The sequence below is a fragment of the Felis catus genome, chromosome D1 (assembly GCF_018350175.1).
Source record: "Felis catus isolate Fca126 chromosome D1, F.catus_Fca126_mat1.0, whole genome shotgun sequence".
NCBI lineage: Eukaryota > Metazoa > Chordata > Mammalia > Carnivora > Felidae > Felis > Felis catus.
Genome location: NC_058377.1, coordinates 45,373,372 through 45,398,114, shown reverse-complemented (window position 1 = coordinate 45,398,114; position 24,743 = coordinate 45,373,372). Strand labels below are relative to the sequence as shown.

At 38.7% G+C, this 24,743-nt stretch overlaps 2 long non-coding RNA genes across 21 annotated transcripts in view; one reads left to right on the top strand and one right to left on the bottom strand.

Annotated features, from left to right (window-relative positions):
- The window catches only part of LOC109491930, a 231,792-nt gene that overhangs the window by 155,841 nt on the left and 51,208 nt on the right, over window positions 1-24,743 (top strand). For 3 of the 16 annotated variants that reach the window (XR_006586226.1, XR_006586227.1, XR_006586228.1), the window contains 2 exons: window positions 9,265-9,334; window positions 24,195-24,285. This is a non-coding gene — a long non-coding RNA (uncharacterized LOC109491930). Of the gene's footprint in view, window positions 1-2,756; window positions 2,929-9,264; window positions 9,335-21,964; window positions 22,013-22,394; window positions 22,774-23,570; window positions 23,681-23,786; window positions 23,955-24,194; window positions 24,286-24,743 lie in introns of those variants that run through there. The other 13 variants (XR_006586231.1, XR_006586242.1, XR_006586235.1 and 10 more) reach the window with 6 other exon arrangements.
- Window positions 3,008-24,743, bottom strand: part of LOC102900237 — a 166,338-nt gene continuing 144,602 nt past the window's right edge. For 2 of the 5 annotated variants that reach the window (XR_006586244.1, XR_006586246.1), the window contains exons 2-8: window positions 23,647-23,818; window positions 23,036-23,195; window positions 18,704-18,816; window positions 18,355-18,452; window positions 16,828-17,013; window positions 13,887-13,977; window positions 3,008-3,275 (exon numbers count right to left, since the gene is read on the bottom strand). This is a non-coding gene — a long non-coding RNA (uncharacterized LOC102900237). Of the gene's footprint in view, window positions 3,276-13,886; window positions 13,978-16,827; window positions 17,014-18,354; window positions 18,465-18,703; window positions 18,817-23,035; window positions 23,196-23,646; window positions 23,819-24,743 lie in introns of all 5 variants that reach the window. The other 3 variants (XR_006586248.1, XR_006586247.1, XR_006586245.1) reach the window with 3 other exon arrangements.

Below are 24,743 nucleotides of genomic sequence, written 5' to 3'. Positions count from 1 at the left end.
ACTCCTGCTCAGAGTCATGTAGTGGGGAAAAGAACTTTTATTTTTTTTACCCCCCCCCTCTCTTTTTCTGGCTCTTTGTTAATCTGGGTAAGGGAGGGATTGAGACTCAGTAGATAAAAGGAAAAGGTGTCACTTAACTGGTGCTATTATAATCTGGCTGTTGCTGCTGAGTGGCAAACCTTCATTGCCGGCTTCCTCTTGGAAAAGGAATATGGGCTCCTAGGAAGCTCTTAAAGGGTCATCACAATGCACCATTCCTTTTGATGGCTTCCTTGGCTGATATTTTAAGACCCTCCCCAGCTTTTGACTTCCTGAAGTAAAACCATAGTCCTTTGTAATAGAGTTCCCTCTTTCCCTTCCCTTCCCGCTAGTGAGTGAGTGAGTGAGTGAGCAAGCGAACATGAGAGGGGTAAAGGGAGAGGAGAGAGAGAATCCCAAGCAGGATCCTCACTGTCAGTGCAGACCCTGATGTGGGGTTCCATCTCATGAACTATGAGATTATGACCTGCGCTGAAATCAAGAGTCAGATGCTTAACTGACTGAGCTGCCCAGGTGCTGTGTTTCCTTATTTAAAAGGCCTTTTTCTTGGATAGTGATCCAAGCCTGTTTCCTTCTCTAGCACCAACAAGGGCTCTGGGAAAACTCAGGCATCCTGGTGATACCAAAAGATTGGAGTCCAAGCTGCCCCATAGCTGTCTTTATTTACTTCCTTCCATCTACCACCTGCTCCAGCTATCTTTGTATATTTAAAATTCTCCAGGCCAATAGCAGGCACTAACTCTGGGTTCACATGTACCTCAATGGCATTGTCTGGCTCCTATGAACTTCCTCACTATGATCCTGGCTGCTCTGATGGAAGCCCCAGGGTGAGCCCCAGGTCCTGCATCTCAGCAGACCTCCAGGGAATGAGACCAATCTTGCTTTGAAGGTACCACGGTGTCATGGATGGTTGTCTTAGAGCTAACCTTCCCTCAGCCTGGGCTGTACAGGGTGTCACAATTTCACAACCCACAACTCAAATCCTTATCATTTTTATTCTTCTGTTTTTATGCTGGCTCTATGATTAGCAGTCCTGTGCACGTACACCATGCAAGGGATATGCGGGGTGCGCAGAATAGCCTTGTCATAACCACAATAACTAAGGTGGCTTGCCTTCAAAGCATCCTGGACTTCAGTGGCTCAAGTTGTAGCGAGGAGAAGGAAGGCTGAATGGGGGCAAGTGGGATGTCTGGCAGTGCCTGTGTGCTGCCCAAAAGGGGAGGGTAATCTCAAGGGTTAATGGGTTAATCTCAAATGGGTCCAATCCAGGGGTGAGATGAGCAGAAGGAATGTTCAGGGATAGCAATCCTGAAGTGAGGCAAGTAGAAATCTGTTTAGAGTCATTGTGGTAATAGGAACAGCAACAGCAGATTTCTATGTCACCAATGGATTTAGGGAGCACCTTGCTTTATGCCAGGCATTGCAGTCAGCCCTTTTATGGATTATCCCCTTTACTCTTCATACCATCTCCATGAGTCAGGTACTATCACTGTCTGTTTTACAGACAAGGAAACTAAGGCACAGCAAGGTTAAGTGACTTACACAAGGTAACACAGTGATTAAGGCCAACATCGGGATTTGGTCCAGTGTGGTCTGGCCCCACTGCCCATGTTCTTAATGACTTACCTCTACCGCGTTTTGGGTTAGATCTTAAAGCATACGCCTTGACTCCACATGAGATCTGAGTTTCTAAGCAATCGCAAAAAGTTGCTTAAAGTATAAATGTTAGTAATAATTATCATCTCCACAGGAAAGGAAAGAGAATGGTAACTAACCCAGAGTCCTATGCTCTACTGTTCATTTATCTGTTCATTTACTTATCTCTGTATTTAGTTACATGTCAAGCTATTTACTCATTATTATCTACTGAGTACTTCCTACGCCAGGTACTGCATGGAGCACTTGACATAACATCTCAGCAATCACAATTCTCTGAGGTAGCAACTATGGCTCACTCAATTTTAGAGCTAAGAAAAATGCAGAGGTTATATTTTTATGTACACCCAATTCCAAATATGTTTTTTAGGATAATGTGATGTTGAAAGGCAAGGATTTGATTTATGCGTTTTCAGTACTGTGATTCTGGAGGGTTGTGTTGTAGGGAGGGCAGAAACTGGATGGGCCCTCTCACACGGAGAGGCTCTATTAGCACTGACAAGGTGGGAACACACCCAGGGAGGCTGTCTGGAAAATGAAAGGTGAGTATGATAGATGACAAGCTCCTGAGCCTTTGCCGAAGTCTGTGGAGAGGTTGCTGCAGAAGTCAGGGCAAGGTGAGTTCCCCGAGCCATCCATGTTTCTGCTAGATCAGTATCTGTCAGGCCCAGCACAAGGGAGAGAAACCCAAGGAGGTCAGACTTCTCAAGGTTCTCTGAAGTGTGCAGGCAGAGCTCTGAACTGGCAAGGATGCATTTTACAAGGACTCGATAATGTCAGGGGATGGACAGCAGGCAGAATCAGGACTTCCTTTCTGCTTCCATGGTGGCACTTAAGTGGAGAGATGTGGGAAGTGTCTAGGGTGACAGCTACTCCCAGCATCAGGTGTCCAGGTGGGGAAGGGTGCTGGGGGAACACAGGCTTGTGTCTGCCATGAGGATGTGCCCTTATTGTTATGTAAGTCCCTCACACTCTGAGGAGCTGGAGTGTCACAGGAAAATGGCTTTTCTGTGACCTTCCTGTCCTCTCACTTCCTCTCTCCTCTCTTGTGCTTCTCCCAGTCAAGGTCCTCTCAAAACCATCTTCCAGGTGTGCTCTGAATAGCCCTGGGAAGTCCCCAGAGTTGTCTTCATGGCTGCAGGAGTCATCAGTGAAGGGAGGAAAGAGGATTCAGGAGGGCCGAGCCATCACTATCACTTAACAGAGAAGCTTCATTCTTCTGTTGTACATATGGTAGGCTTTGGCCTAGGCTTTGGTTTCAAGAAAGCCTTTATTCCCCAACGCTCCTCTCAGCAAATCCATACCAGTAACATGAGATTTTGTAACCTTTATTAGGACATGTTACCTAGCAGGTACAGGGTAAACAATTAGCCACTATTAATAATGACACCACATGATAACAATGATACTTGAAGGCACTGGCACTCCAGCTTGCTGATGTTAGGGGCAAAGATGTGTTCCTCTTGCTATCTCAGGATACGTCCACTCCTTATTCTCCTTCTAGAAGGCATTGTACATCCTTGCTTTTCCTCTGGAATCCTGATTCAAATGGAGCCTCTCTTATCTAAGGAGCAAACAGCCTGTGATAAAGAAGAGACCATGGATGTCAAGGTGCTTTGTGAATTGTGAAAGGCTATAAAAATATATGGTGGTGTTACCCTTATGGTATTTTTATGAGGAAATAGAGTCATAATGAGCACTACTAGTGGGAATTTGGAAGAATTCCCAGAGCAGACAGACTAGAGTTCTCAAAAAGAGCATATGTTCTCCAAGCACTTGGCTCTGGGGCATGGAAGGACATGCTAAGAAGCCTGTGTGACAGGGTCTTTCGTAAAGAGAGCCTACCAAAAAAACCTCAATTAACCAGAACCATCTGTTGGTGGCTTCAATTAAATAGAATGTCATCATTTTTTTTTTTCCATCACACTTTTATGAGAAAATTAAATAACAAGATGACATTAAAGATTTAGGGTTTGCCTTGTGGCAGTTCATTCATACACATTTGTAAGACTGACCTTGACCACTGCCCAGGCTATAGGGAGGGAGGCTGGAGGGAAAGAAGAGGAGAAGGAGTGAACTCAGACCCAGGAGTGGTCCTTGGAGCAACGCAAACATGCAGGAAGATGACTTGAGCGCAAAGTGATGACAAGTGACATATGACAAGTGATGACAAGTGACAGAGCAACCAGGGAAGTTACAGAAGCAGTTTCCTTCCAGCTGGGGGATATCAGAGTGCAGCAGTCCTGCATTTATAGGACTCCTGACTAAAACCCACTTCCATTGGTACCATTTGTAGCCCTAGGAAAAACTGGGAAATTAGAAAACTATTTTTTATAAAAATCCTTCCTCCAACTTTTTATTTTTATTATTGGCTACAAACAGTAGTGCCCTTGTGCTTTCTCTCCACTTCCCTCTAACTCAAAAAGACTGAACGGACCCAAAGGTCCATTGGGAATTTGCCATCAACTAGTGAATTACTTAAGTAAACAAAGCTACCAAGTGCCGGTACTGGGTACTGCTCTTCACCCTTGGGAAACAGCAGAGAAGGAGAGAGACAAGTTTCCCTGCAACTAGGAATAAGAGCCATGCAGAGAGTGCCTTTAGGATGTCGTAAGAGATGAAATGGCTACTTCAGATAGGTGGTTAGGAAAAGCCTCTAGGTAGAGGGAACATTTGAATGAATACCTGAATACAAAGATCTAGGAGTCCAGATAGACAGACAGATACATCTACCTATCTTACTTCCAAAACAAAGGGTGTGCCTGAGTGTTTGAATCCTACCTCAGTTACTAGGCACATACCAAGTGCTCAATAAATAGTGCTCATCCACTGAGCAAGGATCAGATCATAAATGAAATCCACAAGGTCCAGATGGTAGAAAATTAGGCATTTCAGCCTGCAGGTGAGGGGATCTGAGGGGTCTTCCAGGTGTCCCAGCAGAGCATCCTGTGACATGGGCACTGTCCCTGGGTCCTAAAGATATTTGCCTTCTGTCTGGCTTTCCTTTCCTCTTTTGGAGGTCTTAGGTATTGGGTTTTTTTTCTCTTCCTCTTACATCTGACCCCCATCCTTTGGGCGTCTCCCCATCAAAGTCTGTAAGCAGAGCCTCCACTGGTCTCCATCCTGCTGGTGCTGTCAAAGTGCACAGGGCTGGGGCGCGTGGGTGGCACAGTTGGTTAAGCACCCGACTTCAGCCAGGTGACGATCTCGCGGTCCGTGAGTTCGAGCCCCGCGTTGGGCTCCGTGCTGACAGCTCAGAGCCTGGAGCCCGTTTCAGATTCTGTGTCTCCCTCTCTCTCTGCCCCTCCCCTGTTCATGCTCTGTCTCTCTCTGTCTCAAAAATAAATAAACGTTAAAAAAAAAATTTAAAAAAAAGTGCACAGGGCTTGTTTCACTGCAGTCAACTGTTAAGCACTACCGGGAAAATAACACAAGCAACAAGCCTGGGAGTGTTGTTACTGGTCTTTCCAAAGCTTTTCTTCCCATTCTTCTTGATAGATTTGGGAGCCTGGCTTCATTTTCTTCCTTCTACAAATGCTCTGGCCCTGCAAGGGGGATACTTTCATCTTTCTAATTTAAATTCTGTTTTTTATTAAATTGTCACTGAGGGAGATTGACAAGGAGATTGACTCAAGCTGTTCTTGACCCTGTGTTCTGTGAGCATGGCTAAACATGCTGCTGAAAATTGCCTCTCACGTGATTATATGGGAACAATTCACACTTTGATTTTGCAAGCCTGGTGAAAGTGCAACACTCTGTCTGGACTGTAGGCAGTCATCATAAAATTCACCTCTTCCTATCAGTGGGAAAATGGCAGAGCGGGGGTGGTTGGAGGACGATCATTAAAAGCAAAATCTCCCGAATTACAACACCTTTCCACATAGGTTACAAGACAAAGCCAACAGCCTTACTATTGAGTAAGCATTAGAGCAGAATGTGATGCACATTACAGGCCATCCCCTAAAGATACTGCAAAGACAGAAAGAAATCACTCTGTTATATAGCAAAGTAGGTGCAACCCATTACACTTATGTCTTCAAGATAAACTTGCTAGTTACCTCCTACATGTATGACTGGAAATAGGTTTTGGAATTTGGAGTCAGGTGATTGCTGAAGTTAGGCTCAGCTCTTCCCCCAAACTAGGAGATTGGGCATTTTATCTTCCTTGATAACTACATTTCAAAAAGATGGCTCTCTGGTCCTTGAAGAAAGATTCCTGAGTTGTGAGATTGGCAAGAGGCTTATGTAGTATTTGCCTGTACTGTAGGCATCTGGGATGCAGTGTGATCCAGAGCCTAGTAGGTTAGGGTGTAGGGCCCATGAACACAAATTCTAAAAGTGGGTGCTGTGGGCTCTGACAGCTGATCTTTCCAAATTTGCCCAGAGTCCCAAGCTTTAGTACTTTCAGAGTTATTATGGCACAAGTCTCAGCTAGTAATACATGATTCTTTTATAGAATCACTTCTAGAAAACATTTTAAAGAGATGTTATCTGCTTTCTTTGTTAAAATGAAGTTGACTAAATTTATTCCCTCCTCTGTCTTCCCCAACTTAGGAGAAAAACCTGAGGACAATTGCTCCCAGGCAGGACTGAGCAGATAAGATATACTCAGAGTCTCAGATGGGAATCTCTGAGTACCTGTACTTTGAAGGACAGGAATCTGGATCTGGATCCTGTCTCTTCACTCACTTGTGGGATAATTAATCTGTTGGGGCTTCACTTGCACTATCTGTCAAAAAATATAATAATTGTTCTGTCCCTCACGCCTTCTCCATCTTTGCTCAGGTATTTTCTGTTCATTATATATGCTCTTATAACACCCCACACTTCTTTTTAAGCTCATCGCACCTGTAGTTCTTAGCATGTCTGTCTTGCCATACTATAAGGACAGAAGACAGAGACTATTTTATTCATTGTTTATCATTAGGTATTGCTTATAATAGGGATTTTTTTTAAGCTGTGGAGTGCCTGAGTAACCTGCCTGTATGGATGGTCATAAAGATAGAAGGCTGTAACAGAAATAAGTTTCCTAACATAATCTCCATCCTCTTTGCCCTTCTAGGGAGGCTAAAATACATGGAGCTAGGCTTTCCCCAAGAATAGCCTTTGAGACTTTCCTCACCCTCCGTTATTGCTTTTATTCTTCAGATTATGAATATGCTAAGACACAGGTTTTCCCAAAAATGTTTGGCACTGAATCAAATGCTGTACATAGCAAGGAAATTGGGCCTCTTTCTTTGAGAAGATGTTTTTTAGCCAGGAGCTGAGGGAAAAATGGATTCTTACGTATTGATTTATTCTCCAAACAATCCAATTAACAACTTCCTTGGGAGCATTTCATTTAGTCAAAGTTTTATTTGGGGAAAAGCACTATGAAAGATTTTACTAAATTTTTTTCTTCGTCTCTGAGGCTCCTCTGGCTGAGATTGCTCCAATCAGCTTATGGGCCAGTGAGAGGAAAGTTCAGGGGAGAGAGTCTGATACTTCCAATAGTCCCAAAGAACCATATTTCCACCATAAGATTTAGTATTTGGAAGCAGTTTCTGATCATTCTGATACTGTAAAACCTGTTGGCTAGCTTCCTTCTGATAGGTAAGTGCACCTTCACTTTAAACGGTAGGATTATGAATTCTGGCAAAAAGACTGTTGGTCCCACAGGATGCTCAAGGCTTCAAAAGAACAGATGAACATTTGCATAACTTTCCATGTGAAGACAGCAGCCACTGCTGGTTTTTAATTTATTTCCCCCAGAGTAAATATCTCTTGGTGACTCTTGGTCAGAAAGACAATGAAGGTTCAGCAAATCATTTAGGAGTCTGGAGAGAAAAAAGTCCAAAAGTTCTGAAGGTGAAGGGAAAATCAACATCTAGAAAGAACTTTTTTAACCCTATACTTTGGTGTATAAAGAGAATAAAAATAGAAGATTTTCATTGTAGAATTTTTTGAATGACATCAGCATTTTTGAATTTGCTGAATTGTCTCTCTTTTGTATAACACCATTTGTTTCAGACTGAATGTTGTGTCTCTCTAAATTCATATGTTAAAATCTAGTCCCTGGTGTGGTGGTATCTGGAGGGTGGAACCTTTAGGAATAAGTAGGTCAGGAAGTGGAGCCCTAATGAGTGGGATTAGTGCCTTTATAAGAAGAAACCAGAAAGCTAGCTTGCTCTTTTCCTGCCTTGTGAGGGATGCAATGAGAAGTCAGCAGTCTGCAACACACAGGAGGGCTCTCCTCACCAGCACTCAACTATGCTGGCACCCTGAACTCAGACTTTCAGCCTCCAGAACTGGGAGAAATGCATTTCCATTGATAAGCCACCCAGTCTATGATACTTTGCTTTAGCAGCCTGAACTAAGACATTGTTCCACTGCCTATTTAATTAAAAAGGAAATTATAATAATAGGTTTTTAATTACTTGAAGAGATATTGCTAGAGATCTTTCCTATGTCTTATTATGGAAATTAGTTCAGACTTTTAAAATAGAATAATTAATCAAAAGAATAATCCACAATTTTGGCCACTGGGTCTGTGCAAATGATTTTTTGGGGGGAGGAGGAATATTACACACTAGGCTTTATCTTGGAAAATTTCAATACATTACTACCTTACTATCAATAGAGGAAGAAACCCTGTTGACAGAGCCATGAAAATATTAATGACCAAAATTTGCATAGTATTTAATCATTTACAATATATGTTTGCTATTATAGTTACCCCTCTCAGTAATATAAGAAAAACATTATTTTATATTGAGGAAGTAATAATAATAAACAGTAAAAGAAGACAAGATGATAATGACTTGCCCAATATCATACAAATGAGGGCCTAACTGGGGTATAAACCCATTTCTTCTGACTCCACAGTTGATGTTCTTTCAATTGTGTTGAGAATTAAAGATAAATGGATGAGTATGACTCCAAAAGGAGATTTTGAATTGTGGAGTTAAGAAGAATCTTAGGGATCACCTGGCCAAAATTCCCTTAGAAAGATGAAGATTAACAAAATTGCTACCTGCACCTTGACCTTTAGTGGGAGAGCCCAGTCTTAAGGCAAAACCTCTTAAATCTGGGTTAGTGTTGTCCCTTATTGCACTGTCTCTCTGCTCTCCACTCATGGCACATGGTAATACATGCTATGTATGTATTTATTATCTATTTGTATTCTTGCTCATTTTCCTTCTTGGTTGGTTATCTTCCAGGGAGACAAGGCGACATTGTCCAATTAAGGGAAGGCCTAGAAAATTTTCATCTTAGACTGCTACAGACTTAGGTTTTATGTTGGGACAAACATGATTTCCCTATTTTTGCTAAAACAATGAGATGCCAGGATTCTAATTCTAATAAATGAGATAACTTTATTCCTGCCCCCTTCTTTTTTCCTGTATCCCTTTCTCAACTTTTTAACTTTTGTTCTGCTGAGGTTTTTAGTATTTTCAAATAAATTGTGTAGAGTGCCAGATGTGAGTCTGTAGATATTGTTATAGAAATAAGAAAAAAATATATAGAAAACTGACCAATTTGTGGGGTAAATAATGAAATGCTTTCTTTTTGTTGCTGTTTGGTGGTTAGATCAATTTGAATCCAGTCCAATGCTGTTCATGACCTTTTCCCAGCCAAGTGAGTCAATAAATTAGTCAAGGTAAGAACATTGATTTATTGGAGTGGACATGTTTCAATATGAGTCTGGATTTAGACATTGTTGCTGCTCTGTACTGTCACAAAACACCCTGTGTAAATTGTTAAACTGGGTCCTGCAGAGATTTCAAGGAGGTAGAAAATGAGGTAGTAGTTTCCATCATAGGCCAGGGACCCTGGGTGTCGAAGAGTTACTAAAAATCTATAACATTTCCACGGACTAAAAAAATAGTCATGCATCAATATGATGGGCTCACAATGTGTTCAGGCAGCTTTGCACTACCCCAGCTTCTTCGGTAAGAATTCCTGTGCTCTGAGGGTTGCTGACCCCTGGCCTTTGTGGTTGTACTCAGGGAAGTGGGTAGAGCTATGGCCTGAAAAGAGGTCTTTTAGAGAATGAATCAAGAGGGGGCCGGGGGGCAACTGGTGAGATTGAGACACAGCACCTTAGGCTGAGTTTCAAGTGAATTCAAGGAACTCTATACAATAGGACTGGAAAACTAAGGCAATAGCAGGATATGAGGAAAAGGATTTTAACACTTTGCTGTGTGTAACCAATGGCCCTCTTTATGACTCCTCCTCTGGAGGCTTTAAATATGATCTAATTTTTTTTGGAGCACAATATGTGGCCTGAACTCATGGCCCTGAGATCAAGTCACTTAACCTACTGAGCCACCCAGGCACCCCATGATTTAAATTGTTTTTAACCATTTTTTTAAACAAATTTTCAGGACACTTATGTTTTGAATCTAATACTGTTCTTGAATGGGCCACTAAATACACAGGTTGTACATATCCACTTTTTTATTGAAGTATAGTTGATATGCAATGTTACATTTGTTTTAGGTATATAGTGACTAAGTCTATGTCTTATACTATTCTCATCACCAGTGTAGCTGTCATTTGTCTTGATACAACATTATTACATTACCATCCATTATATTTCCTATGCTATAACTTTTTATGATTTATTCATTTCATAACTGGAAACCAATACTTCCCATGCATTTCACCCATTTTGCCCATCCTCCTATCCCCTCCACTCTGGCAACCATCAGTTTGTTCTCTGCTTCTCTTTATGATTTATTTTTTTTTTCCCCCACATAAAAGTGAAATGTGGTATTTGTCTTTGTCTAACTTATTTCACTTAGCATCATACCCTCTGGGTCCACCCATATTTTCACAAATGACCAGAGCTCATTCTTTTCTTATGGATGAGTATTATTCTATTGTGTACATATACCATTTCCTTATTGATTCATCTATCAATGGACACTTGGGTTGCTTCCATTCCTTGGCTATTGTAAAGTAATGCTGCAATAAACATCGTGATGCAGATGCAAATATCTGTTTGAATTAGTGTTTCTTTTTCTTTGGGTAAATACCCAGTGGTAGAATTACTGGTTCATATGGTATTTCTATGAGGATCCTCCATACTGTGGCTGCACAAATTTGCATTCCCACCAATAGTCCATGAGTGTTGCTTTTTCTCTACATTCTCTTCAATACTTGTTATTCCTTTTTGATTCTACCCATTCTGACTGCTGGTCTCTCATTGTGATTTTGATTTGTATTTCCCTGATGATTGGTAGTGATCAGCATCTTTTCATGTATCTGTTGGATATCTGTATGTTTTTTGGAAAAAAATGTTTATTTGGGTCCTCTGCCCATTTTCAATTAGATTATTTCTGGTTTTTGGTGTTGAGTTGGAGTTCTTTATATATTTTAGATATTGACCCTTTATCATTTATATCATTTGCAAATATCTTGTCCCATTTGTTAGTTGCCTTTTTGTTTTCTTGATGCCTTCCTTCACTATGAAAAAACTTTTTATTTTGGTTTAGTCCCAACAGTTTATTTTTGCTTTTGTTTACTTTGCCTGAGGGGACATATCTAGAAAAACGTGGCTAAAGTCAATGTGAAAGAAATTACTGCCTATGATTTCTTCTAGGAGTTTTATGGTTTCATATCTCACATTTAGGTCTTTAAATCATTTTTGTTTATTTTTGTGTAGGTATAAGAAAGTGGTCCAGTTTCATTCTTTTGAATGTGGCTATCCAGTTTTCCCAGCACCATTTATTGAAGACATTGGTCTTTTCCCTATTGCATATTCTTGCCTCCTTTGTCATAGATTAACTGATTATATAAGTGTGGATTTATTTCTGGGTTCTTTATATCAACCTGTCTTTTTTTGTGCCAGTACCAGACTCCTTTGTAGTGTATTTTGAAATCTGGGATTGTAATACTTCTAGCTTTGTTGTTTTTCAAGATTGTTTTAGCTATTAGGAGTCTTTTGTGGATTTATACAAATTTTACGATTATTCTAGTTCTGTGAAAAATGCTATTGATATTTTGATAGGTATTGCAATGAATTTGTAGATGGCTTTGGGTAGCATGGCCATTTTAACATATTAATTCTTCTACTCCATAAACATGGAATATCTTTCCACTTGTGTCATCTTCAATATCTATTTGGTTAAGTCTATTCCTCGGCATTTTATTCTTTTTGGTGCAATTATAAATGAGACTTTTCTTAATTTCTCTTTCTGCTATTTTGTTATTAGTATATGGAAATACAACCAATTTCTGTGTATTAATTTTGTATAATCCAACTTTGCTGAATTCATTTATTACTTATAAATTTTTGGGTGGACACTTTAGGGTTTTCTATGTGTAGTATCATATCATCTGCAAATAGTGACAGTTTAACTTCTTTACCAATTTGGATACCATTTATTTCTTGTGATTGCTGTAGCTAGGACTTCCAGTGCTATGGTAAAAAAATGATGAGAGTGGACATCCTTGTGTTGTTTCTCAGAGTAAAAGCTTTCAGTTTTTTCACCATTGATTATGATCTTAGCTGATAATATATGATTTTTATTATGTTATGTTTCATTTAAACCACTTTGTTCAGAGTTTTTATCATGAAAAGAGGTTGAATTTCTCATATCCTTTTTTGGCACTGATGGAGATGATCATGATTTTGATACTTTGTTTTGTTAATGTGGTATATTACATTCATTGATTTGTAAATATTGAACCATCCTTGCATCCTCAGCATAAATCCCACTTGATCATGGTGAATAATCCTCTTAGTGTATTATTGAATTTGGCTTGCTAATATTTTGTTGAGGATTTTTACATCTATTTTCATTGGATATTGGCCTATAGTTTTCCTTTTTCACAGTTTCTTTCTCTGGTTTCTGCATCAGGGTAATACTGGCCTCATGGCATGTATTTGGGAGCTTTCCTTCTTCTATTTTTTGGAACATCTTGTGGAGAGTAGGTATGAACTCTTCTTTTAATGTTTGGAAGAATTTGCCTGTGAAGCTATCTGGTTCTGGACCTGTCTGCTTGGAGTCTTTTGATTATGAGTTCAATTTCCTTACAGTAATTCGTCTGTTCATATTTTCTATTCATCATGATTCAATTTTAAAAGATTGTATGTTTCCAGGAATTTGTCCATTTCTTCTAGGTTGTCCAATTTGTTAGCATATAATTACTTACAGTAGTCTTTTATAATCCTTTGTGGTATGGTTGTTATTTCTCCTTTTTTTCTATTTTTTTTTACTTAGGTATTTTTCTTTCAGTGAGTCCAGCTAAAGGTTTATCAATATTATCTTTCTAAAGAATCAGCTCTTGGTTTCATTGATCTTTTCCGTGGTTTTAAATTATTATTCTCTATTTCTACTCTGATCTTTATTATTTTCTTCCTTCTACTGACTTTGCATTTTATGTTTATTATTCTTTTTCTAATTCCTTTAGGTGGAAGGTTAGAATGTTTGAGATTTTTCTCATTTGTTGAGGAAGCATGTGTCACCATATATTTCCCTCTTAGCATTGCTTTTACTACATCTCAAAATGTACTGTTGTGTTTTCATTTTTATTTGTCTCCATGTATTTTTTGATCCTCTTTGATTTATTGACCTATTAGTTGTTTAGTCCCTACATACTTGTGGGTTTCTTTTTTTTTTGCCATTTTTTCCTTGTGATTGATTTCTAGTTTCATACTGTTGTGGTTAGCACAGATGCATGATTATGACTTCAGTCTTCTTAAATCTATCAAGACTTGTTTTGTGGGGTAATATGTGATCCACCCTGGAGAATGTTCTATGTTTACTTGAAAAGAATGTATATTTTATTGTTTGGGGATGGAATGTTCCATATATATTTTTTAAGTCTATCTAGCCCAGTGTGTTTTTCAAAGACATTGTTTCTTTATTGATTTTCTGCCTGGATGATCTATCCATTGATGTAAATGGGGTGTTCAAGGACCCTACTATTATTGTATAACCATCAATATATCTCTTTATGTCTGTTAAGATCAGGACATGAGAGGGAGTCCATGACCTGTTTCTGTGGAGAACTCCAGCCTTGCTTTTTGATTGTGTGCCCAAGTCCAGCCCCTATGGCCCAGTTTCTCCAGACTATAAAGCTTATTCTTCTGTATTCCCCCGGAGACTTATTCTTGTGGATGGCAAGAGGCCCTGGGTGTCTTATTTTCAGGCTCATGTCTTACTACAACTTCACTTACTACTACTTCACCAATACTTTACCTCCAGTTCCTGAGCCTAACTTTTGCTGGGAGCATTGACATCCTTCTGCATTGTCCTCTGCATATCAGTCACCACTCCTGCACTAGGGGTCCTTTGTAAAAAAAAATAATAATAATTCCTATTAGCTATTATCTGGCCTCCTATTTTATTCTCCATTTATCGAGGTCTTAGGGATTACAATCCATGAGGCACACAGACTACTGACAACAAAGTGTGCTCTGAATTACAATCAGGGAATGCAGGCTTATAAAGGCAAAACCTGCAAGGTTACATAACTTGTTTTGAAAGAAGTATGATTGGTGCTGACAGAGTTAAACTGACTATCTAGTACAGTATTGGCTGTTTAGCTAACAGTTTTTACATTATGTCTATTCCAGTCCAAAGTAGGAGGTGTTCCAGGAAGCGGTCCTCGTGCAACTGACAAGTTGTAATTGACAAAAGTCAAGAGTTCTTGGTGTTCTAAAAATTGAAACGGGAGATGTGCATAGGCCCTGCTTCCTGAACCTTTCCCCAGCCCTATTTTGAATGACTCTTTTAGCAATGCTTATAGGTATTTCACTTTGGAATCTTCTTTTACTTATTCTCCTTTGATCAAGATCTTTCTGGCAGGAAAGGATTGATGATCAATTGTTAGACTCATTTCACTGCAGAGTGGTTGGCAACCTGCATTGGGTACATTATGTCCTGCAGACAAGGAGTTTTTTAGGTTATTGATATTTGAGATGTTCAACAATCATGATAGGTTAGAGTCTTATGGTCACATTTGAGTAATAAGGAGGTTTAAAGAAATAAGGTGTAGACATCAACTAGGTTCTCATTACCTTTAGTCAAAAGGTACATCTGATGAATGTTTTTGAGTCTGACATTTTAAGTAGTAGTACAACAATAACTAGAAATACATAGCATAAGCAATTTGAAAATAGCAAATAAAGCACAAATTAAAATAATAACAATGTAATTTAAAAACATGAATACAAGACAGCTCCAATCCAGTTAAAAATGCAAGAGAACCTAAGACTGAACCATCCTGGGTTGTGAAAATTAATAAATGTAAACCTCACTAAAGTAGACTAGGGATGCAAGAGGGGAAGCCCTATCACTTAATGTCAATTACAAACCCCAATAGGGAAAGCATCTCCTATGAGAAATCAAAATCAACTATCCCTGCAACTCAGCCAATGAAAAACCATCATCACCCTGAATTCTTCCTTTTTTCCCATGGACTTTCATTCAAAACAATCCTTGATAAGATCCTCCTTCTTCTACATAAAATAATGTTCCTCTGCATTGTTGAACTTACCTATGGCTTTGCCTTAAGGTGCTAGTCCTAAATTTCCATTTTCTTATTCCTTAATAAACCCCATTTTTTGCTGGTAAAATAACTTTCAAGGTAAATGTTATGTAATTATAAGAAATAGGATCCAGAGGCAACCCCCAACAACTGTGAGGCTGATGTGCAAATAGGAAATGATACTCACAGCACTAATTGGGCTCACTGCTTTTTTGTTGACTCTGGAAGTTGAAGGTTAATTTTCTTCTGGGTCTTGAGCTCTGCTCTCTTTGTGTTTTGGCTCTTCAGGCTTTCTTCAAGATCTGTTTTAAGGCCTTGTCCTTTCTAAGAGTACTAATTTGGCCTTTAGTCAATTCCTTTTTGGACTCAGACTATTCCTATTAGAACTGTGCTGGCTTTCAGTTTGACTCCTGTGCTGGCATTTTATCTGATTCCTTTCAGAACTTGCTGTTCCTATTCATACTGTACTGTTGAGGAGTTTTCCTTTTGCTCTAGACATCAAAGTGTTTTGAACACCACCTACCCCTCTGCCTCTTCAACAACTAGACCCATGGCACAGGGATAACCCCTTTACCTCTGAGCCATTCCTGCCATTTTTAGTTAAGGTCACTGAAGAAATAATCTGGGATTCCCTTTAACTATCCTTGTAATTAGGCTAAGAGCAAAGCTGAAAACATTTATATTGATAACCAGTTTTCCTTTGGGATAGCTCATGACTTTGGAATGTTATGGAAATAATGAAAATTTTGTTGTTGTTGTACTTCTACTGGGATAAATTAAAAATGGCCCCATGTCCAAAATTTATTAGATGCCTTAATTTTTTTAATGTTTATTTGTGAGAGAGAAAGAGAGAGACAGAGTGCAAGCAGGGGAGGGAAAGAGAGATAAGCAGACACAGAATTGGAAGCAGGCACCAGGCTCTGAGCTATCAGCACAGAGCCTGATGTGGGGCTTGAACTCACTAACCATGACATCATGACTTGAGCTGAAGTCAGATGCTTAACCCAGGCGCCCCTTGATACTTTTAAAATATTTTTTTTAACGTTTATTTATTTTTCAGACAGAGAGAGACAGAGCATGAACGGGGGAGGGGCAGAGAGAGAGGGAGGCACAGAATCGGAAACAGGCTCCAGGCTCTGAGCCATCAACCCAGAGCCTGACGCGGGGCTCGAACTCGCGGACCGCGAGATCGTGACCTGGCTGAAGTCGGACTCTTAACCGACTGCGCCACCCAGGCGCCCCAATACTTGATACTTTTAAAGGTGGCTCTGGCTATTATTAAGGCCCTGGGCCTTCCAAATTCAACTCACTGGAGTTCAAAGGAAACCACCTCACTGACATTTCTGCCTCAAATGCTACTCTCAAGGAAACCAATAGCCAAATCTCTGTAATGATCCAAACAAGTGTTCTTCCAAATGATAATTTGGAAAATTGACGAGAGAGATCTAGTAATTGCTAATTCAATAAAAGGAATTCTAGTTTTGACCAATTAAAATATCTAGCCCTACCAGAAATTCTAAAATTTTCACTATTTACCACTATTGCTGCATTAAACCATTAGACTACTAACACAATGATAGCATTCATAAACCAATATTAGTAGGGAAATATTAATAAGGTCACAAAAAGTGTTCACCTCACTTGTCCTACCTATTCAAAATACAATCCAGGGAAACTTGTTCACCAAGATGGATTTCAGGGGTACCTGGGTGGCTTAAGCAGTTGAGCATCAGACTCGATTTCAGTTCAGGTTATTATCTCACGTTTGTGCAATCCAGCCCCACATCAGCTTCCATGCTGAACATGACACCTGCTTGGGATTCTCTCTCCCTCTCTCTGAAAATAAATAAACATTAAAAAAATGAAGATGGATTTCATATATATTTCTCATGTCATGGATGTTTTAGTCCTTGCATGGTTTCTCACCAGACTGAAGCTGTCCCTTGTATTCAGGCCACTGCTGCTTCTATAGCTAAAAAAATTCTGTTAAAAAAAAATTATCTTTTCTTGGGGAAATCCTCTTGAACTTCAGAGTGATAGGGGAAATCAATTTACTGGTCATGTGCCTTGGACAGGTCTACTCTGTTTGGCTAGTTTTATGACACCTTTTTTGTGTGTGTGCAGATCATCCTCAATCATCATGGTTAGTTGAACACAGTAATGGCACTATTAAGACTCAGTTGGCAAAATTTGTAGAGACCCTTCAAATACCTTGGCCCAAACCCCTACTGTTATTTCCTCTAAATTCCATCCTCTTTGAAACTCAGACTCTCATCCTTTGAGATGGTCACCAGGGTATCCAATGCACTTAGCCTCTGCCTCCTCTGACCCACAGCTAATAAAAGGAGATATATTTCTTAAAATTTCTCAACATTTCTCAAAATTTCAAAGTCTGCTGTGCCTACTCTAAGCCATGAACCTATGATTCTAAGATATTATTTAAACTCATCTCTGGTGGAATATCTAGCAGGAAGTTAGCAGCATTGGCTATGACCATAGCTATTGTCTTCATATCCTGAAGGTTCCTCATCAGGGTAAATATCAAGTATTAACAATGTTCTTTTTCTTGTGTGAGATTTGGCAGTAGTGGCTGTAGTCATTTTGAGAATAGTGAAGGAAAATATTAAATTCTCCCCAAAATACAAGTTATTAAGGCCTCTCCAACTGTTAAGACATTTATAAGCCCAAGATTGATGACTATATCCACAAACAAAAATATATCAAGTGCACAGAGCAAGCCAGACATGTTGACAGTATTTATAGATTCATTTACAGGAAATGAAGAGGAAACAAACTCAAGTCAAGGATCAGTCTTAGGGAGTTGCCCACAAGTTTCATTAGGCTGGCAAGCTTGGGAAGGGGTAGTCAAGTGAATGGGTCAGGTAAGCAAGTGATGAATTATTATCAGACAAATATGGGTCTGTGCATTTTTGTTGCAGATACAAGGGCCTAGAATCTGTCTTCTAGGAGTTTAATAGTCATTATTTGGTTGGTGGGGGGGCAGGGAGGAAAAGCTAGATAGGAAATGGGATATCAAGAGAAAGCATGGAATAGGAGTTTGGGGATGAAAGCTTGGGCTCTGTAGATTATAGCAGAAGGCTCCTTATCAAAAATTATGGTAAAGTTGGGAACATCTGAGTTCAGAGATTAGCATACTACTAGTTGTTATTTACTTACTTTGCAAACTTTTAGTAGAGGAATTATGGCCAATCCACTAGTGATTGATATATTTGAATAATAGCATTAACCATTCTAGGTACCAAAGGAGATGAAAGCTGGAAGAAAAACTAGAAAGATTAAAAAGTTCATCATTTGGATATATATACATATAAAATCAGGGAGGGAACAACAATAGGTATACAGAAAGCTTTCAGATTTGGCTACCACAGGGGAAGAAGTCCTACTGAGTATCAAACAGCAAAATTCATAAGAATTCCTACCCAGGTAAACAGTAGAACAAAGATCTCAATGAATTTAAAAGTTTTCATTATACTTTTGGCAAATATTAAAGAGTTATTGTACTGACCTGGTCCTAACTTTCAGGAAAGCAGTGTATTCAGATGTTGTCTGCTTCTTCTTTCAGAATATAGTCAATTTGAGGTCTCCAGTTGATTTAGTAGTCCAGCTGGATATGAGAGCCTTTTTAAAAAATAAGAAACATGAATCAGTGCCTTCTAATTTAATGGTGTAAAGGTTGATTAGCAATATCTTGTATGGTCCCTTCCAGTGAGACTGGAGAGAACCTTTGTGCAAGTGTTTTTTCCAATAAATCATGTCTCCAGGTTGATGGTTGTAATGTTCAATGTCTTTGTATTTCCAGAGCATGCTGTGGAAAGACTGTTCTTTGGTAGAACATACTTTGGTAGTATGATTGGTCCCTATGGATTTGATCAGGATTTTGTAAAATTGAAGTGTATCCCTTTTTATCAGTTGTGGATCAAAGGAAATAGGGGTAGGAGTATTGGGCATACTGCTATAAGGATAAGATTCTCATTAAACTTATGTCAGAATTTTAGAACCTCCATATAATTTTTGGAACACTTACCATACACTTACACAAATACAACATAAAGAGGGTTTAGTATTCTTATTTGACAATGCTTCCCATGTAATTTAACATATCAAATAAACTTAGTTTAATAGAACTTTTAAATATTCCAGGGACCCTCTAGAAAAAAGTCCCAAAGTTTCTTTCAGGTCAAAAAGACTTCATTTCAAACTTGATTTGGGAAAGCTTGTCAAAAAATGTCAAAAGTTTCATTAGATGCATGGCTACTTAATTATCTACTTCACTGAAGTGACAAAAAGATTTCAAGGACAGATATAGCTGCAAAAGCCTTAGCTCTTTTTGAATAGCGAAAACTCAGTTTTTTTGTTTTGTTTCCTTTTAACTAATCGAAGATGTGATGCAGACAAAACATAGAATTTTTGTTACCCAGGCAGATTATATTAGTAGTAAAGAAACCACGGGGCATCTGGGTTAAGCATGGGACTCTAGTCATGATCCCACGGTTTGTGAGATCGAGCCCCACATGAGGTCCCAGGCTGACAGAGTGGAGCCTGCTTAGGATTCTCTTTCTCCCTTTCTACCCCTCCCCCACTCATTCTCTCTCCCTCTCTTTCAAAATAAACAAATACACTTAGTAAGGAAAACTTGTTTAAAATTACTTAATAAACATCAAATTTTCTTAGATTATAGATCTGTTTAGATTGTGTATTACTTTCAGGTGTACAATAGGATTCAACAATTTATATACTTCTCAGGGGTTATCATGATAAGTGTATTCTTAATCTCATTCATCTCCCCCCCCCCCCCCCCCCCCGCCCACTTCCCCTCTGGCAACCATCAGTTTGTTCTCTGTATATGATAGTCTGTTTTTATGTTGGTTTCTTTTTTTCTTTGTTCATTTGTTTTGTTTCCTAAATTCCACATGAGTGAAATAATATGGTATTTGTCTTTCTCTGACTTATTCAACTTAGCATTATACCCTTTAGGTCCATCCTTGCCATTGTGAATGGAAAAATTGCATTTCTTTTATGGCTGAGTAATATTCCATTGTGTATATATATACCACTTCTTTACCCATTCATCTGTGGATGAACACTTGGGCTGTTTCCATGTCTTGGCTAGTGTAAATAATACTGTAAAACCATAAGGGTACATATATCTTTTTGAATTAGTGTTTGTTTTCTTTGGATAAATATCCAGTAGTAGAATACCTGGATCATAGGGTAGTTCTGTTTTTAATTTTTTTGAGGAGTTGCCATATTGTTTTCCACAGTGGCTGTACCAGTTTGCATTCCCACCAACATTGCAGGAAGGTTCCTTTTTCTCCACATCCTTGCCTACACTTGTTTCTTATGTTATTGATTTAGCCTCTCTGACAGGTGTGAGGTGATATCTCATTGTGGTTTTGATTTGCATGTCCCTGATGTGCCTGATGAATCTCAAGAGTATTCTTTAAAAGTATTTTCCCATTTGTCATAATAATAATAAAATTCATTTGGCCATTGAGTACATTGTCAAATTTTTCACCAATATGCAGTCTTTGGGAAAAAAATCTTAGGATAGTTTTACATAAATCTTTAGCTAGCTTAAAAGCTCCTGTTTTATCTGTAGCTTCTTGCTTAGAAAAGTCTTCAAAAGGCTTTGTCTACCTTACTTTTTCCATCTATTCCCTTGCATGTCCAAGTATATGGATAAATTGATAAAGGTCAGAATACCCAGGTTCATAGGTCAGAGTATCATTTCTTTAGCAAATCCTAAAGGGTCCTCAAGGCCACAGAGAAGTCCTTAGTAATGGCTTCTAATTCCGCCTTAGTCCAAGAAGTACAGGTAACTGATGAAGTCCTTTCAGCATCCTTCATTACATTTAACTTTAAAAGGAACCTGGATGACTAGGGGTCTAGAGAAACCTCTGAGTTGTCAATATTGAATGGAAGTTCAGCTAAACTAGGTTACACAGGTGGAGGAGGTGGAGGTAGAGAAAGGGTTGAGAAGCTTCAGCTAAGTTTGAGAATCACTTGGAAAGGTTCAGATTAGCTTTCAAAAATTTGGAGTTAACTGCCTGAGTGCACAGAGCGCAATGGGCCATTGTTCTGACCTTACCCAAATGGCAACAGTGCTACAGATGGCGGTCAGGCACTTTAGATCCTGCAGATTAGGCCATGTAATGTTGCCCAAGAAGATCAAGAGGCAGGAAAGCAACCAAAAATATTTCTTTAAGGTCTTAGGAATTGCGACCCAGAAGAAGCAGTCTATAAAGTCCATTGAAATCAAAAATGTGCTCTGAATTGCAAACAGGGAGTGCAGACTTGTAAAGGCAACACTCAAAAGGTTACATAAATTGTTTTGAAAGAATTATGGTTCCTACTGCCAGAGTTAAATTGACTGACACAGTATTGGCTGTTTAGCTAGAAGTTGCTCCATTATATCTCTATTCCAGTCCAAAGAGGAAAGATGTGTTGGAGGAGCTGGTCCAGGTGCAACTGACAAGTTGAAATTGACAAAAGTCAAGAGTTCATGGTGTTCTTAAAATTCAATCAGGAGATGTGCACAGGTCCTGCTTCTTCAGTATCTTCCTGGCCCTATTTTGAATGATTCTCTCAGCAATGCTTACTTTGGCATCTTCTTTAACAAATGATAATAGTGACCATCTAATAGAATTGTTATGAAGATTGAGTTATTACATGTCAGGTGCTTAAAACAGTGTTAGCACCTGGAAAGTTCTCAGTAAGTATTTATTATTTATTAGTATTATTACTCAATATGTCATATATCCTATAGGACCTGATTCAGAGTTTATACATGTTAGGAGTTCCAGAAGACATAAAGGTATGTTATAGCAGATTGAGCTTGAGTTTGTAGATATCAGTAAATTGAGCTAAATATAGATTTTTAGCCAAAATTTGAGTGAGGCAGCCTCAAAATCAAAATATTTTGAGGAAACATTTTTATTACTTCATTTCTATTTCGTGAATGTCATAAAGTAATTCATCCAGCAAAATACTGCATTTTGTATGCTGCAGTTCTTTATGTCTCATGCATTTCTTTGGATTAATTTGTTTCAGTGCTGCTTGCTCATCGTGATGTTGAATTTTTCTCTTACATTAATTCTCCTTACCAAATTCAAGTCTGTGACAATGCTGAAATGTTTACTTCTAAGCTTTTCTGAGTTGGAGCATTAAATCAAAATTCCTTCTTCTCTTATTCTTAGGAGATGAATACTGCTTTAAATTCCAGATCAGTACACAAAAAGAATGTTATTTTCTTATGGGAGTTCTACAGATCCAGCCATGTAAATATCCATTCAGGATGGCTGCTTGTGGTAGCCCAGGGCCAAGGTGTATCCTACATTGTAGACTCACCAGGAACTCTGTGATAAAGACAACCCAGGGATGCAGCTCTGTGGTCTCAGGAATCTACAAAGGCAAGAAACCTAAGGCTATGTGCTAACATATGCAGAGGTCATCCTAGAAGGCTTGAGAAGATCATGGATTAGCCTCTATTTCCCTGACTAAATACCATGCATACTTTTTGCTTCCCCTTTCCAATGTATGCAAAACATAAAGAAAAAAAATTCTTTTTAGAAACAATTTAACCATGTCTGGACAGACTTATTTTTTTTTTTTTCTGATTTCTTGTGGAATTGTATTGAAAGCTATTTTAAAATTGCTTGAGGTCATAGTCTTCTTGTCTTCTTGATTGCATTTCATGTCAGGTAAGTTCTAGGACAACTGATATTGCAGAAGCTTATACTTGGGAAAGAATTCAGTAAGATTCAATAAGCTTAATTCTACAATTTGTTTAAATAGCCCATATCCAAGCATTTCCCCAGTAGCTTCTAAAAATTTTTACCAAAATATGTGTGTTCTTCTGCACCGGTGAACTTTTATTCCTTGGTTCAGTAGTGCCCAAGAAAACTTCACGAAATGTGGCTAAGCTGCCCTAGAAACTTCTGGACAGACCTACTATCATGTGAATCCCTCTTTCTTTTTCTCTGAGGGTACCTTTTGGCCTGGAGGAAATAAAACATAAAATTAAATAGTTGAAACATTGGTTGTGAGACTCTTTGATATAGCCAAACCTATTGTGAATCTAATGCAACAACTCAGGCTGATTTTAAATTAGGCCAACCTTATCTTTTCTCATGGAGCCTAAAACACTCACCCACCCCAAACAGCAGGATGCTAGAAATACTTTCAATTTCTGGAATCAATCCTAACTTTAAGACATGGGTATCAGCATTGTAGACAGGGAGCCAAGAATGAGTGTGCTTGTAACTTACTGGGTCTTTGTCTGGAGACTTGATGGACAACTTTAAAAAAGTAAACCAACAACCTGAGCAACAAGGCTGAGTGGGATATAATCACAAAGCTACATTTATTTATAGGTCTGGACAGTTATGCAAATATTTGGCACTTATACTCTCCTTACAATGGACATCAAAAATAAGTGGCAGTACTTACCAACACAGAGCATCAGTCAGACACCTTCAGTTGGGTAAGGATGGCACACAGGAAGTAACCTCCAGCCATAAGTGGCAGAACTTGCATGCTCAGCGGGAAGACTGGCTGGCTTTTAAAAGAATCATTGTTCCTTTTTGCAGATGTCTTAGAGGGATCTGAGGGAGTGATGGACCTAGGCAAAGAAGCAGAGGCAACATTCTATGATCTCAATGAAGGATGAAGCCAAACGAACCCTTGTTTTCTGACTTTTCTTTTTCCAGAGATTGGTTGTCTTAAAAATTATAAATTAATATTCCCAATCATTAATATATGGGACTTGCATATATTTTCTTATGACGTAACAGAGTTGAACACTCCATTTTAAGGATAAACTACTACGAAATAAGGGACACATATCCAAACTATATGTCTAATGAAGATTATCCTTTGCATTTTAGATTAATGTCTGCAACCAGTTTGTTTAGTCCTATAATATTTTAAATGCTAAGCAACTTCACTCTCTAGAGTGCCTGGAGCGTCTTCCTATTTACCTATTTACCTATTTTCAGTAAGAAGTACTTCATGTTTCAAATCATCATTGATGGCTATAAAAAAAAAAAAAAGACATGCTCTGGATTTCACTCTGTAACCCAAGGAAAGGTAAGCAACATCTTTCTTCCTCTACAGAGGTTTTTTTTTTTAACGCCAATATCCAAAGATTACTCAGCCATTCCATGAGCATTCCAAGCACTAAAAGAATTTGTGCATAGACTCAATATTCCTAATCAATGTGACACTTGAATTAAGCTAATTTGTTCAGTGCAAACATGACCTTGAATTATAGAGTAATATTTTAATGTTGCACTAAGAAACTTTACCTACTGGGAAGAATTTTAATTAGAGTATGATAAGAAAACACACATAATTTGGCTCATTGACTCGTTGCTGTTCAGAAAATAATTGGCACTGTTTGGAAGTCACATGGAGGGTTTCACATTAAAGAATCATTTGGACAAATGGATAACCAGGTACACTTTGGAGGGGGAGTAAGTGAGGTCTGAAGTTTATCGTTCTCTTGTTCATTCATGAATGAAATTAAACAATGCTGAAGGTTAAAA